The sequence below is a fragment of the Triturus cristatus genome, chromosome 7, assembly GCF_964204655.1.
Source record: "Triturus cristatus chromosome 7, aTriCri1.1, whole genome shotgun sequence".
Classification (NCBI taxonomy): Eukaryota; Metazoa; Chordata; class Amphibia; order Caudata; family Salamandridae; genus Triturus; species Triturus cristatus.
Window position 1 is genome coordinate 1,782,528,676 of NC_140590.1, and position 16,572 is coordinate 1,782,545,247.

A 16,572-nucleotide genomic window follows, 5' to 3' on the forward strand; every position below is an offset into this window, starting at 1 on the left:
ATAAAGGGAATGGTAGCTATGGCTAAAATCATGGAAAATAGTAAAATTTCCATTGACGAAAGAAAAGCGTACACTAACTGGAACGTCACCCATTATGTCACTAGCCTTAGTGATAAGGTTAAGCAAGGGAAGTCTCCACCAATTTGGACTATTCCTCATCAGGGAAATTTCTGTCTGCAAATAAATGGTCAGTCTACTGACACCGTACAAAGAAACAACTGTTCCCACACATACGTCTACTCCTCTCAGAACTCGCCGCCTCTCGTACCATCTCAAGGCACGTATTTTATTTGCCACGATCAGGCTTACACGTGGTTGCCAACTGGTTTTTCTGGTACCTGTTATATAGCTTTCCTTCTTCCCCCTACATACACCGCTTCTGCAAATCATCCTCGAAACAGATATGGCAGAGGGATTATTGATTCTAAAGACACAGCAGGACAAGAGGGAGGAGATTTCCTCAAAGGATTTCTTCCTTTTTGGGGTCCAATGGCCAACAGCAGAAATATAAGGCAACTGGTTCGTGTAGAAGAAGCCACCATAGACATCACTGTAGGAGCCTTAAGTAATATCACAGCAGAACTACAGGCGGATCGTCTTATGACTTTACAAAACCGAGTTGCCTTAGACTTTGTTCTTGCGGACCGTGGTGGAGTGTGCAAATTGATTGGGTCAAGTTGCTGTATTTTCATACCTGATGACGCTCCGACAGTATACCAAGCTATCTCCAAGTTACATATAATCTCGGAGTCGATTCATCAGGACAAAGGAGATTGGTCATTATTGGAGTGGTTTTGGGGACTACTGTCCAAATGGGGTTGGAAGGTATTGACATTCCTTGGAGTAGTTTTGGCCATCATTTTCTCTTGTTGCCTTTGTATGCACTGTTGTCCCGCCATCTGCGACCTTTGTACTACTATGTGCATCCCTAAACCCAAATCACAAAGAACAGAGAATATTAGAATGATGCTACAGCAACAGCTCGATGACCTCATGGCCATCGACATTGACTCAGATTAACGTGAGTCTAAGTATCTTGCCTGAGTTCTGGCAAAAGGAGAGTCTGAGAAAATTTGATTTTCGATCGTGATCGAATCGACCCGCCATTTTGTGCTCCGCCGCCATTTTGTGTTGCCCTCACTCAGGCAGCATGGCGAACAAAGTCTTTTCTGCTTTTCCTGCAGCATCGTGTCAAAATAAGCCTTCTGCCTCTATTTACAAAGCTGGTGTTAGGACTGGCCGAGTACACTAATCCCAGTCTGGTTTTTCTAATCCCTGTCTCAACTATCTGTTGGTTCACACTATTCTCTTCTGACTTTATCTTATCGTCTGGCCTTCGCTGTCCTCTGCTCGTATTCTCTCGTTTCACAGCTGTTCTCCAAAACACACAAACGTATCTCGCCACCTGCAAACCAGTTACAAACCAGTTAATACCTTAACCTGTGGGAGGGATGGCAAACACCGTTGGAGGAGAGGCTTCTTCGAGTTACCTGATACTTTATTTTCAAACATTTCCTATTGGTTCTGTTCTGTTTTCCAACCTTTCCTATTGGATGTTTTAGGTGTGTTTTCTGGTTAATGTATAGGTCTTCTACACTAATATAAGATTGTGCTCCACGGAGTGAAGTGGCAGTCTCCTGAGAACATACCATGTGTGTACTTCTAGGACAACTGTACTAGCTGCAGCTAATAAAATCTGATATTTTACGCCGACAGAGTGTCCCCGTGTCTCTGTTAGCTGAAGCAGGAGAACCCAGGAGATTAAGGCGTACCCTGCGCCGCCAGGTCCAAAAGGTTCTGGTTCTTCAGAGTGCTTGAGGGAGCAAGACCCAATGGGGAATCCTGTTGAGTGGATCCCTGTAGCACGGTGTGAGGAGATTGCTGGTGCACCGATCCAGTAGACGCCTGTGTGCAGGTTCAAGTCAGTGACCACTTATGCCAGAAGGGGCCACAGTGAAGTTCCCAAGGTCAGCATCACTGCTGTGTTAATCGGGCTTTAGCTATTGTGCACTGTGATGTTGGTTACGCTGTTTTTTAGATGGGGCCGTCGTGAAGATTACTGATGTGGCGATTGGGACATAGACTTCTTGTGAAAGAAAGTCAGTGACCCATATACCAGGTGGAGCCACCATAAAGATTACTGCCATGCCAATCAAGCCATTCTCCCATTTGCGGAAGAAAGCCAGTGACCACATATGACTGAGGGGTCACCAGAAAGGACAAGGATGGTTGCCCACTTCAAGCTGCCATAGTCAGGAAAGGACACCATGGTTACATGTTAAACCAGACAGCCTTGGGTTGGTCTTCTCAAATTGCCTTCCTCCTGCTCTTTTTGTGACATATTTTTTGCTAGGATAATGTCTCTATTCACTTTATCACTGTCAACCAGTGTAAAGTTATTGTGCTCTCCCCTACACATGGCAATATTGGTTCATCCCCAATTGCAATATTTAATTTAACTCTAAGTCCCTAGTAAAGTGCACTACATATGCCCAGGGCTTGTAAATTAAATGCTACTAGTGGGCCTGCAGCACTGATTGTGCCACACACGTAATCCCTTAACCACGTCTCAGGTCTGCCATTGTAGAGCCTGAGTGCAGTGTAAACTGCCATTTCAACCTGTAAAAATAAACTTTTTCCCTAGCCCAAACCTTCCTTCTTAATATATATATATATATATATATATATATATAAGCCACCCCTAAGTAAGACCGGAAAGCCCAGAAAACAGAGTGCAATGTAATTAATAGGCAGGAGATGTACCCTTAGGATTTACATGTCCTGGTAGTGAAAATCTCTCAAATCTCTCCCATTGGAATTACCTTATTACAGTTAATACATGTAATTTCCTACTGGGAAGAGATAAACCCTTCAAGTCTGAGGTCTCTGAAATCACAAACATTCGGTGAAGACTGATTTAAAATTGCAATTCTGTAAATGCCACTTTTAGAAAGTTACTATTTTCTTGCTTTAGCCATTAGGTGCTGGCTGCCTGTCTCTAAAATAATGTATGGGGTGGGTTGACTACTGTGCTTTGTGTATTCCCCGTAGACAGCCACATTGATGAGATGGGAGGGAAGAGCTGGACCCAGCCTCACTTACACCTGAATAGGCGTGTCCTGTTCCCGTAAAAAATGATGCTTGCCCCCCTGTAGTAAGTCTGGAGAAAAGGCAAAGCAGGGCAGGGCATCTGTGTTTTTGAAGTTTCTATCACTTCAAATGCATCACTAAGTATAAGCATAATTAAGTACTGGACCTTGGACATCACCAAGTCTGTAAACTTCTGGAGCTGTGGATACTGTGCCAGGAAGAAGGGCTGCTGTGCTACTGAAGAACTGGCAGTCTGCTGGACTGCTGCTTTGTCAACCTTCTGGTTTGCGTTGCTGACAGGTTGCCCTCCTGCCTAGGTTAGAAGGACTGAACCTGCATCACTTGACCCCAGAACCCAGAGTGACTCCAAGGACTAGTTGGCTGGCCCACTGATCTGAAGTCTCTGGGACATAAAAGACTTCCAAGCCCCTGCACTCTGCCGTCTGAGTCTACTCTGTAAAGTAGTGCCACCCCAGTCCTGGACCCATGGAAGTGAGCCTAAGGTGCTTGACAGTGGAAGCAACGCATCTTCTCTGCTGAGTGATGCAACTCTGAGAAGCGATGCATCTCCTTGGCTGGGCGATGCAATGCCAAGCAGAACTGACGAATCCCCACTGTTGGGTGAATTGGACCCGTCTCACATTGCTGCAGTCTCCTGCATCTGGAACTGATGCATTGCTGTCAGAAGCACCACTTAATGATGCTTTACCCAGCACAAGCTCCTCTCTTCCCTCGTAGACAGCAGCCTGATATGCCAATGCCGAAACTCATCTCAGCCTCACTGCTCATGGAAACTAAAACCACCTCAGACAGACCCCAGGCCCCTCAGATGGCTCATGCAAATGAGGAGTGAAATTCCTAACTGTTGAGGTGGTCCATCTCCCTGTAGGTAATGGACTTTATGGTGGAACACCGTCCGGGGTCAGACCAAACCGATGCTGATGGTCTCGCCAGGCTTTTTAGCCTTAATGAAGAGAACTTCCAAGAAGTTGGGTAGCTCTCCCCACTGGCAGATGGAGGGGACACATGTTAGGCCGGACAGCCTTTAGGTGGTCTTACCTTTTTGTCTCCCTCCTCCACTTTTTCGGACCTCGTTTTTGCTGGTATTAGGACTCTGGGAAATTCCCCCCTTCCACCTGAAGATCAAGGTCCTCTACGGCAACTTCAACAAACCTACGCCTGACAACACCTCACCCTCACCCCCCTCCCCCCCCCCCAACACTGCGGATTGGCCAACCATCATGACCAGGAATCCCTCTACCGTCAAACACACCAAAACCATCATGTATAAAACCCACTCAGGATCCCCCACAGACCCCTGCCCACCGCACATATTCCAAGGGCGGCTGCCGCCATCGCACCCGAAATGGGACAGACCATTAACACCTCCCTCACGTCCGGCTTCTTCCCTGACGACTGGAAATGGGCGGAGGCTAAACCTCTCCTTAAGAAACCCACGGCCGACCTAACGGACCTGAATAACTACCAGCCCATCTTTCTCCTCCCTTTCGCAGCGAAAGTCACCGAGCGACTCGTGAACGCCCAGCTGACCACCTTCGTCGAAGAGAACTCCATCTTAGATGCCTCCCAGTCTGGATTCCGCAGCAACCACAGCACCAAGACCGCTCTCTTTTCTGCCACTGATGACATCCGCTTGCTACTCGACCAGGTACACACCGCGGCCCTCAAACTCCTAGACCTCTCTGCAGCCTTAGACAGTCTCATCGCACCCTTGCAGCCAGACTTCACGACGCAGGGTTACAAGGAAGCGCCCTCGACTGGATCTGATCCTTTCTCTCTGGCAGAACCCCAGAGGATCAGTCTCCCTCCCTTCCTCTCCAAACCCACCGATATCAACTGCGGAGTACCCCAAGGCTCTTCACTGTCCCACGCTCTTCAGCATCTACATGGCCCCCCTCGCCGCCATTGTCAAACAGCATGGGCTCAGCATTGTATCCTACGATGATGACACCCAGCTCATTCTCTCACTCAAGAATCCTGAAGACACCAGACTGCTTCCAGGGAGGAATGAAGAACATGGCAGCCTGCATGAAAGACCGCTGCCTGAAGCTCAACTCCGAGAAGACAGAGGTTCTCATCCTCGGATCCTGCAACTCCACCTGGGACAACACCTGGTGGCCCTCTGCCCTCGGGAATCCACCCACTCCCACTGACCACACACGCAACCTCGGCATCATCCTAGACTCCTCCCTCTTCATGAACTGCCAGATAAACTCCATCACCTCCACCAGCTTCTACTGCCTGCGCATCCTTCGCAAAACCTTCAAGTGGATTCCCCCTGACTGCAGAAAGACCGTCACTCATGCACTCATAACTGGCAGACTGGACTACGGCAATGCCCTGTACGCCAAAATCAACAAGACCCTACTACACAGACTCCAGACCATCCAGAACGCCGCTGCCAGACTCTTCTTCGGAACACCGCGTCACGAACACTTGACCCAACACCTGCGAGAACTCCACTGGCTCCCCATCGAGAAAAGAGCCACCTTCAAACTCCTCATCCACGTCTACAAATCGCACTACAACATCGGACCAAAATACCTCAACGAGAGAGTATCCTTCCACGTATGACAGATGCTCGCCAACCCTGCTCACCTTCAGGAAGGACCTCAAGATCTGGCTCTTTGACTGATCTGGGGCTTTGCCCCCCCCCCCCCCGAGCACCTTGAGACTCTCACGGGTGAGTATAGAGCTATAGAAACTCCTGATTGATTGACTGAACCCTTGCACCTGGACTCTGCCATCTGCGTGTCTACCGGGCCAAGTGGTGCCACCCTATTCATACAATTTTGGAAGTGGGCCTAGGTTACTTGCCAATGGAACTGATGCATCTTCTCTGCTGAGAGACGCAACCCCGAGCAGAAGCAACGCCTCTGCTCGGCTGCGCCATGCATCTCAAAGCAGAAGCAGCACACCACTGCTATTGCTTGGTTTGAACTTGTTGCAAAAGACTTGCATCAACACAGCCTCCCACATCGGAGGCAGACATCACCTTTGCTCCTCGTCGATAGCACCCCACACGATGACAAACTCTGCTTCGCAGCTTTCCCGCTCATCTGAACCAAAATATTGCTTCTGCCACACCTCACATCCTTGACACCGGACTTCGTATTGCACGCCCCATTGACAGGATTCTCGGTGTTGACATATCAGGACTTCCCCCCCCCCCCCCCCCCCCCACCTCCCCCACAGCATTGTCACATCTCGGAACTGACATCACCTCTGCTGCGTGACGCCTCTTCAAATCTGATCCACACAATGCTCCAAAACAAGGATTTAGACTCTTTGAACAGCTGGCTTAACTGGGTTCCTGTGGCCAGCCCACGCTCTCTCGCTGCCAGACTGAACTTGGGATTTTCTCCCGGTGCAGCAAGACCAGATATCCCCGAAATCACTTTTTGCTTTTAGGTGCTATTTTATTTATTACAATATCTCCAGTTCTACTAATTGGAAGTTTGTTATTTTTGTCTTGTTTTATTTATTAAACTAAGCTCTATTTTCCTAACCTGGTGTGGGATCTTTGTGACGTGTTTTCACTGTTTTACTATTTGAAGTGTTGCACAAATACTTTACACATTGCCTCTAAAATTAAGCCTGACTGCTCTGTGCCAAGCTACAAGTGGGTGAGCATAGATTATTTTAGGGTTTTCCTTCTTAACCCGACTAGGATTGTGGTTGCTGCTTGACTAGAGCTCATACACCAGTCAACAACCCAATTTCTAACATTAGCCCTACGGGCAAAAGCCTCGACTGAGGGTTGGAACTGGAGCAACCTAGCACCTACCTGTAGGAAGGATCAGAGAAACTTAGTCTCATCAGAAGATGCACTGTGCATGCCCAGTCACTGCCCTTGCATAGTGCAAGTGCAACTCACCGGTATCTCTATCCTCAAAAGAAAGGGTAGGTCTGATCACTATTCTGCAACATAGCACTTTGGGTGATGGGACATTTTTTACTTTTATCAGAATCTGAGAGACTCCCGATACTACAACTACTAGTGTGGCCTATTGTGACTGTTGCCTATAAAGAATGGGGAATAACCACTACTGTTTGTGCGAGGTAGGTGGGACTCAGGGACCTGCGTTTTGAACAGTGCACTGACCGCAGGGGTGCTGTCTGTATTTCGTTTGTGTGTTTGTATATAAATATTAATTTTTCATAAAATAGTATTTAACTGGACAATTGTTTATTGCTTCTATCGAACATGCTTTGAGCTGTGAGCCTGTATTCACCGCCCTGTGTCTACCTCTCGCCTGAGAAACTGCGGACTTCCTGACCTGCACTACCACGGAGTCAAAGGCTGGAAGGGTACTTGCCCCAGTTGCTCAGGAGTAGTAGGTCTGGCCTGGGACATCAGGAGTAAAATGCCTCAAACCCAGCGGTTGGGCCCAGTAGCTCCAGCTAGCCCGGTGACCCACACTAAAAGGAGTTCTGTTCTTCCAAGAACACACCGCCTCCCCTTAGTAGGCCCTGGACTCCTCTGCCTTGTTATCCTGAGAACGTCAAGTGCTAAAAAGAGGCACTTGGTGATCAGTACAACAAAGATTGCTGCTGTATTACTCGTGCCGGACTCGCATCCTTTGGTTCTTTTGAGATATTTTTAATTTCATTTTCCTTTATTTGCTTGATGGAGGGGTTTGTTGAGGCTAGGGTGACTATTGTGTAATTCTAATATTCAATCCAGTTTATGAAAAAGTATTAAAACATTGTTTTAATTTAATATTGGTATTCATTAGGTTTTTAAATATGTACTTTCTTTATTAAACTGGATTTTGGGTTGTGTTGGATGAACAGTGTTTTATTTTTATCCTGATCAATGCAAATAAACACTGGGTGATTGAAGCACTACCTAGCCAGGTTTTTTGGATACATGCGTTTTTCTATTTACAGTAAAGGCTACTATAGAGTAGTATGGGTTGGCCAGGGATGAGGGAGTCAGGGAAGGAAATTAAAATGCCACTTACCTGGCTTCCGGCAGCCACCTCTACTCCATCTGCTGTTCCTTCTGGAAGCAGGAAGCACACATGCTCCCTTAAGCCAATCACAACACTGCTGTCAGCAGCATGACAGCAGCTTTGTGATTCGTCTGAGTGCCCTGGTTCGGCACTCAGACGAGGACTGCAAGCCTGCGCACAATCTCCACCCAGGCTGTGCATTGCAGCCTGGTGGTGAATATGCTAATTGAGCATGACTGTTTGGCCAACTCAAGAATGCCTGCCAAACCATCATGTAAACATAAGTGCCCCAACCACTCCTCCCCCTGCTGGCTGTGAGGACAGCCAAGCCCCACCCCGTAAAACTACCTCGGAACAATAAAACGATAACACTTATTTTATTTTTCCTTTTCCCACTGCTCAAAGAGCTGTGGGACGGCGCTCCTCCTCCTTAGCGGAGAAGCAGCCGCTGTCTATTTAATATGCGCTTCATACATTATATTTTAGCACAAAATATGATTTAAAAATTAATGTTTTTGTATTATGTAATAGTTTGGTTCTGTTGTGTACCCAAATTAATCTTGATCACACCCAGTAAATTGCCAACAAGCCCTATTCAGTGCAGGTGGACCAACTTACACCTGGTACCAAGGAAAAGGGACCAGAATCATTTGAGTGTGGGAGGGATCCATCCATAAGGAACAAGAAACCTACCATAGACAACAGGAGTTTTGTATAGGTTCCACTCACTGAACCAGCACATACAAGAGGTCTGGAGCAGGATAATTAGAGGCTTTAATTGGCAAACACTTGCAAAATATGTTCAGAGTAATGGTAGCAAATGTTACATTTATTGCAACACAGAAAATGGAGAACAAAAATAACATGGAAAGAGCGGACATGGCATTCGTGAGAATTACTTTCCTACTGAGGTTTTGTTTAAATGATTTAGCATTGAAAGGTTAGCCATCTTATCAATACATAATTGCTTGCTTGTTGTGTAAGGCAGGCTGCCCTCGGCTCTCAAGGGCCAAGCTTTACCTGTTGGAGCCCAGGGTCAGCCAATGTCAGAGAAAGAAACTCCAGAGTAGCAAGTATGTGCTCCTCACTGGCTTAGAGAGGTCGTTGTACTCTCTTGTTGAGGAATAAAGGAGACCTTGTGATATCTGGCGCAACTGGGAAGATTCACCATGGAATTCTAGTATAGTGTAACGTACATATACGTAAATATGCAGATACACACTTATGACGCCTAGTCAGACCATTATACCAAGCATGAATTATTTAACTAAATGCTCACTATCATGGCAAACAAAACCTGAGCAATATATTTTCGGAGAAGTAGGCAAAAATAAAAACAAGAGCAATTAGTGACAGCTATGGACTTTTTGGGGCCCTTTACCATGGATAAATGTTGGGTAAATGGTGAGAGCCAATGCAAAATGTTAAACGTACTTCTCTGAACATGGCTAAGTGTATGCACAAGAGTTGGCGGAAATAAAGGGAACATATTCTAATATATGCTGACTGAGACCAAAGATGGCACGGCAGGAGAACTTAGGAGTTCTTGTCTAGTCCATGATTCCACACTTCATGGCTTCAACTCACTTCAGAAATGTCAAATGCAGGAGAATGGTCTCAGGAGTGTAACTAATTGTTTTATGCTGACCCGGACTGCATTAAATGATATACCCTACATATGGGTATTGCACGTGATCTTATGTTGGCTGTATATCTGTCTCCCTTTTGAATCACTGGTGGTTTTGACATTCTTCCCTATTCTGCACACCTTGCAACTTTTGCATTTCACAAATCCTGTATTTTGCTTGTCTAGCCAGTTGTCAGGGCGGTGATCCACTGTATGTGAATTGTGGTTTGGGCCCTACGGCTTTCGGTGCTACAACACATACTATGAACATGTACGAGCTCAGAGCTTAACACAATGTCGAACGGCACTATAAATATTAGAGTTCCCAAATTGTGTGCATTGTGCTGTTAATTATGTGAACTTCAAATCCCCAAATGCCTCCTATTACGTAGGACGGGTGAATGTATAAAAAATGTAATGGAACAAAGACTCCCCGACTGTGATCAAGACTGTACGTGAAACTCGTTGGTGTTTGATGATTAGCAATACATCTGTGTTTAATACTGAAGACGTGTGTGCAGTTTCTTAAACTTTGGTGATTTTAATTAAGGGGGGGGGGGGGGAGATCTGGTCTACCCCCACCGCTTACACCGACAGTAGAGTGCGCCATCTGAACTATTTGACCTCGTTGGTATCGGTATATATATATATTTACTGAAAAAACCATAGGTTTCAGTGGTGTTATATTAGCTGGACATTTCCCTCGTACAAAACCCTAGAAATTCCCGTTATAGTTAGTTCAGCTAACTATAACTCGCACCCCCACAATGCACTGCTGATGACATCACATATTACATCACTCATGACATCACTGATGACATCTCAAATGACATCATCCATTGAGTATGTGTTTCTGAACAGTTTTAATATGTTTAATATATATATATATAGGGTAAGGCCTGTGGAAGAATGAGTGGGTGTACAAGTGTGTGAATGGATGATTTTCTAGGTGCGTAACTGACTCTATAAGGGAGTTATTAAATGTATCTTACTGCAGACTAGTGACTAAACTGTGTGAATGTCTGTATCTGTCTATCTGTTGGTGTATAAACGGCTGCATGGTTTTGTGAATAGCAATAGGAGTGTCTCTATGGGTTATTGATTGGTTGTCTGAGTATCTGTATGGGTGGGGTGTGTGTGACTGTGCATAGATGTGTGAGTGGGTGATTCTATGGGTGCATGGTTTTAAGAGTGCAACTGTGATGGACTGTATGGTTGGGTGAGTGTATGTAAGGGTGTTAGTGATTGAATGTATATCTCAGTTGTACATGTGACAGTAACTACATATGTGAAACACGGTGTATAAGAGTAAATAACTATATGTGAGAGTGTGTGATTGCGGGACTGGCTGTATGGAGGAGTGTGCGCTTGTACTAGTAATTGAAAAAGAGGGTCAAAATTGTTTAGTATTTTTATGAGTAAGTGAACTTGAGTGTGTTTAACTGTATAGGTGAGTCAATTGGACTGTTTAATTATTTGCACAACTGACTAGGTGCGTCAGTACCTCAATGGATGATTGGCAGTGTGTGTGTGTCTATATATCTGTATAAATGCATATGATAGTCTTGTACGGAGTGACTAAGTATGAGTGACTGTACAGGTGAGTGAGTGGAGGTGCATGTAGACCTAAGAGTCAATAAGGGGGTATGTAGTTATTGGTATTGGAGTATCTATGGTCTTCAAAATGGCCGTCTGAAATTTTGAGTTGGTGTATCAAAAGTTATATTAGGGTGTGAGAAGGTGTACCAATTTATCACATAGATGACATCATTGATGTCATGAGTGATGTCACTGACCATGTCATGAGTGATGTAATATGTGACGTCATCAGCAGTGCATTGCGGGGGCGCGAGTTATAGTTAATGAACTAACTATAACAGGGGAATTTCTAGGGTTTTGTACGAGGGAAATGTCCAGCTAACTATAATGCCCCTGAAATCTATGGTTTTTTTAGTGAATTTCTAAGGTTTTTTAAATGCCAATTCCTAACTATAACGTGCATGAAACCTATGATTTTTTCAGTGAATTTCAAAGGTTTTTTAAATGCTAATTCCTATCTATAACTTCTCTGAAGATATCATGAAAAGCATTCTTTTTTAAAAGTAGGGTGCACATTAGTTTTGTGGAAAAGCATCTTTGTGATTGGTTAAGACATAGCAGTTTCAACATGGAGTACATATCAAAGGATAAAATTTGCTCAGATCAACCACACCTGCTAGTTGCATTTGGAAGGCACTGTTCGAACTTAAAACAATCGTCAACTTTTAACCTGCACGTGTTGTAGAATGTTCTAGAAAGTGTGTTGATAGAATACATTTCACTTCTGACTTCTATGTGTTGTTGAATATTTAAAAAACGGTTCATATGGAAAATTAAAACCAATAGAGAAGTGTTGAAACCTAAAAGAATCAAGGAACTATTCTAATTTATTCTTTACATGTATTTATGTGTGCAGCAACAAAATTATAGACAACAGCACTAGGAAGAGGAAGAAGCAGGAAGTGGGGGGGGGATAGGCAGAATGGCACACATGCACAATTAAGTACAACACACATATAGACTAACAATGGCCAAAATGAAACACCAACAAGCAGCACAAGTCACACAACCCGCCAACATCACACCACTGAACGAGCATAGAAGTGAAAACCACGCTGCATTCATACAGGATGTGTACAAAGGCCAGTCGTTGGTGTGGGATGTCTGCAACCGTGGTCATCATGGAAGAGATGCCCAGCATGTGGCACATGGTCGAGTTCACTGTGTTATGTTGCCAAATGGCTGCACCTCCCTCCCACGAGCCCCCACACTTTTGTACGGTGCGCTGTTGTATCTCGTGCACTCGTACGGCACACCATTGTAATGCCTATTTGTGCATGTCCTGCTACATTCCAATTACAACATCACAGTGCCGTTTGGAGGTGGTGCATGCCAGTTTACAACATCAACTGTTGCGGCTCTTGTAGCAGGCCACACCAGAACACAGACACTTACCACACTTCCTGTACACAGACATGTCGGAGACACCCCGTTCCCATTGCCGGATAGGCACACCCCTGCACTGACCTGTGAACCCCAGACCAGCACACGCCAGTTGTGCATGCAGGAGGATGCGTGCGTAGCTACACATCCAGGCTCACAGTCAACGCTGAGGTGACAGCACACTGATGTTGCAGGGCTCGTACCGATCATGCTAAGACAATGACCACAGGGACACTTACTAAGATGTGGGTTTGGGGGGCATTGGCGGTCCTGGAGTTGTTGAGATGAGTCTTCTGGCCCTCATGGGTATCCCTGTATCATGCTAATTGACTATGGTACCTGTGGGTGTTCTGGTGTGGCTCTTGGCTGTGTTCTTTCATGGTGCAGGTAGTTGTCCTGCTTAACACCAGCAGAAAGCAGGTGTAAAATCCCTGGTGCTAACGTCTTATCGCTGTAATTTGTTTCGCATTGCAATTGGTGTGAAAGTGGTGATGTGATTTTTTTCGTGTGCAGAATATACGAACTGAGCAGTGCATCTCATCAAGATCCAGCACCTGACGCACTATTCCCAATCAATATAAATACGAGATTTCTTAATAGATTGCGTGTACACTAAGTGCAGCCAATACCTCAGTGCAATTCAATACAGAATTTTAGTATTTAGAATAAATCGGAAAGGTGCACCTCGTGTCTTTTTGCACGGGAACGGCTACTCTCCATTTCATTATCAGCACTTTAACAGAAGTAAAGTTGACATAAACCTAACACTATTCAGAAGTTGGTGCAAACTGCAGATATTACCAGTATTCCAGCGATAAGTGCCCCAAAATTTAACACCATGGTGGACTTCATTAAATAACAGTAATAAGAAGGAGTTACACAGCAGTTTAGAGAACAACCAAAAACGTTAATTTTTCCAAACTTTATTTTTTATAATAAATATATAAACGAAAAACTATTTTCAATCTTTTTTTTTATTAACATATATGAACAATAAACTAATAAACAAAATGTAACAACAATAATTAAAAACAACAAGGCGGAACACTGCTGTGGGGACAATGGATGTCGACGACAGACCTGGAAAATAAGAAAGGTTGTTAAAAAAAACACATGGTATTCTCAACAAAATACCACAAGAAACAAATCACAGATATATAAAATGCATACAGCTAACAACATTTTATACGTTTAACTTACAAAAACTGTAAATGGTGCCGCTTTAAAATATTTACCGAATCTGAAGAAAATGTTTTGCAGAAGGCACCACACCAACAACGTATTTCTTCAGTGGTGAGGAAATTTTTTACTTTTTCCAAGGAGCAAACAAAGACCAATGCCACCTTCGTCACTCGCAAGATTTGCCAAAGAGTTCTGTTACGAGGAGATCCTAACAAAAAATACTCGAGCAGCAAATATGATGAAACACCTAAGGACCCTTCATCCAAACAATCTTGCACGAGAAGAGTGCAAACAGATGAGAAACTCCTGTTCTGTATCTGTAAAACAGAATGACAAATAAATGTATATTAATAACTTTAAAATGTATACTATTCCATTACTGTACAAACACATTTTATATAAAAACTGACTATGAAACTATAGCCCTGAACCACAAGTGTGACGCAAGTGTGACGATCATTAAAACACTACATGCATAGTGCATACTACTTTGAAGCAGTTCATGCCCTAAAGCTTACCTCACTAAAAGACTACATGCTAACTGACTAAATGATTACAGTACTATAAGGAGACACACTGGGCGACTCAGGGTGTTTGCTAAAAGAGTATGAATAGTAACTAGGGAACAGAAGGTGTGAAACAACTGTAGGTGATTATAGGACTGCATCCATACTGCATAGGCATTTAAAGCAGTCCATGTGCTAAGGTCTGGCTCACTGCATGACAACTTGGGTACTGACTGAATGATTATCGTACAGCAAGGAGTGCGCCTAGGTGAATTTATAAGTGCTAGGCTTTTCACACAGGGAATAGATTAGTACTTGGTACTGAATGGGACACTAGAGGAGTGCAAAGGAAGTGACAAGTGCTGGACTGTATGGATACTGACTAGGAAATTGAAAGTGTGAAAGACAAGTGTCTAGGTGGTTAGAAGACTGCATGCATAGTGCATAGGGGTTTGAAGCAGTCCATGTGCTAAGACCTGGCTCAGTGCATGAATACTTAGGCAGGGACTGAATCATTAGAGTACTGGAAAGAGAGTGTCTAGGTGAATTTATAAGTGTTTGAGTTGTGGCGCAGTTAATGGATTAGTACATGCTGTTGAATGGGTCTCTGGAGGACTGCAAAGGAAGTGACAGGATGTTTCCTGGAAGTGTATGGATACTGACTAGGGAATCGAAGGTGTAAAAGACAAGTGTATAGTATGTCAGAACACTTTTATTTGAAGCAATCTATTTGGTACTTAGAAACTGCCTAAATAATCAGACTACTTCTAGGACAGTGCTTAGGTAAAACTTTTAAATTTTCAGTTCTGCCACAGTGAACAGAATAGTACATGGTACTGCACCTTAGTGTCAAACCCTGACTCATTTTATCAATGCATAAGCAAAGACTAGCTTCTAATGCTACTAAAACTTGACAACGAGAGGTTTTAAATTAGTTATCTGTCAGCAAATACACAATGTTACCAAATGCTTCTCTCACAGTGGTTCTCAAATGCACACAGACTCAGTGTAATTCTAGAAAACAAACACTATAACTAGGAGTTTACCAAAAATCATTCACTACTGTGGAAGTGGTAAGCGAACTGCACACAATCTTCATATTTCAGGACTGCACTTGTGTCAAAGCCTGACTCATTTAATCAAAGCATAAGCAAAGACTGGCTTCTAATGCTACTAAAACTTGACATGACAGGTTTTAAAACTGGTATATGTCAGCAAATATACGATATTACCAAATACTTCACAGTGGTTCCCAAATGCACAGACTCACTGTGTGATTCTAGACAACTCCCTTGCACTATATCAAAACACATCTAGAAGTAGTACTACATTTTAGTATAGAAACATAACACAACTCCTTTCACAAATTCATAAATAATGACTGGTTTCTAATTCTACCAAAATATAAAAACTGCACAGTTCTGTCTACAAACATAAAGGACACAAATTCCTATCACAGAATGGTTTCTACATGCACACACATTGTAGAGAAAAAAAAGTACTCCCTACACTTTAGCATGAAAAATACATTAAAATTAAAATTGTCTACATATATCCCCTCACAATTAAATAACTCCTTTCAAGTTCTTTTGTAGATTGAGTATATCAATCACTCACCATGTTTTCTTTTACAGAATCTCTGCACTGTGCATCTCTCAGCAAAAGCAAAGAATGGAAAAGTTACCCTTTCATTTTCCACACATACATGTAAACATCAAATCACAATCCTTCGCACATAAACTCAAAAGCAAACACACATTTCTATTGGTTAAAAATTTAAACCCTTTCCAACTGAAATACATTTCAACCCTTCCCCCAATCTGCCTTCTGCCTGTTACCATAGAAACAGGTCATGGAACACTGCACTGAACTCACAGGTCATAAGTTCAGCACACAATGTTCCTACACAAGGCAGGAAGTGTGCTTGACTTTTCAACATATCAGCTTATCATATAGAATGTTCCTTACAATCTGTTTTTGTTAACCAATAACAATCATCCCTTTAAAAACAAAAATATACACCCTACCTTTCAGTGTAGAAAGTGGTTATACAACCAATGATTTGTCGTTTTTCAAAAAATGTTGCCGTGGATCCGTGCACCCACCGCGAGAGAATCCGTGCATCCAACGCGATAGGAGCGCGCATTTCGCCGCTTTTTTTTTTAAAAAAAGGGGGGCCACAGGGGGTCCTTCTGGGACCCCCTAA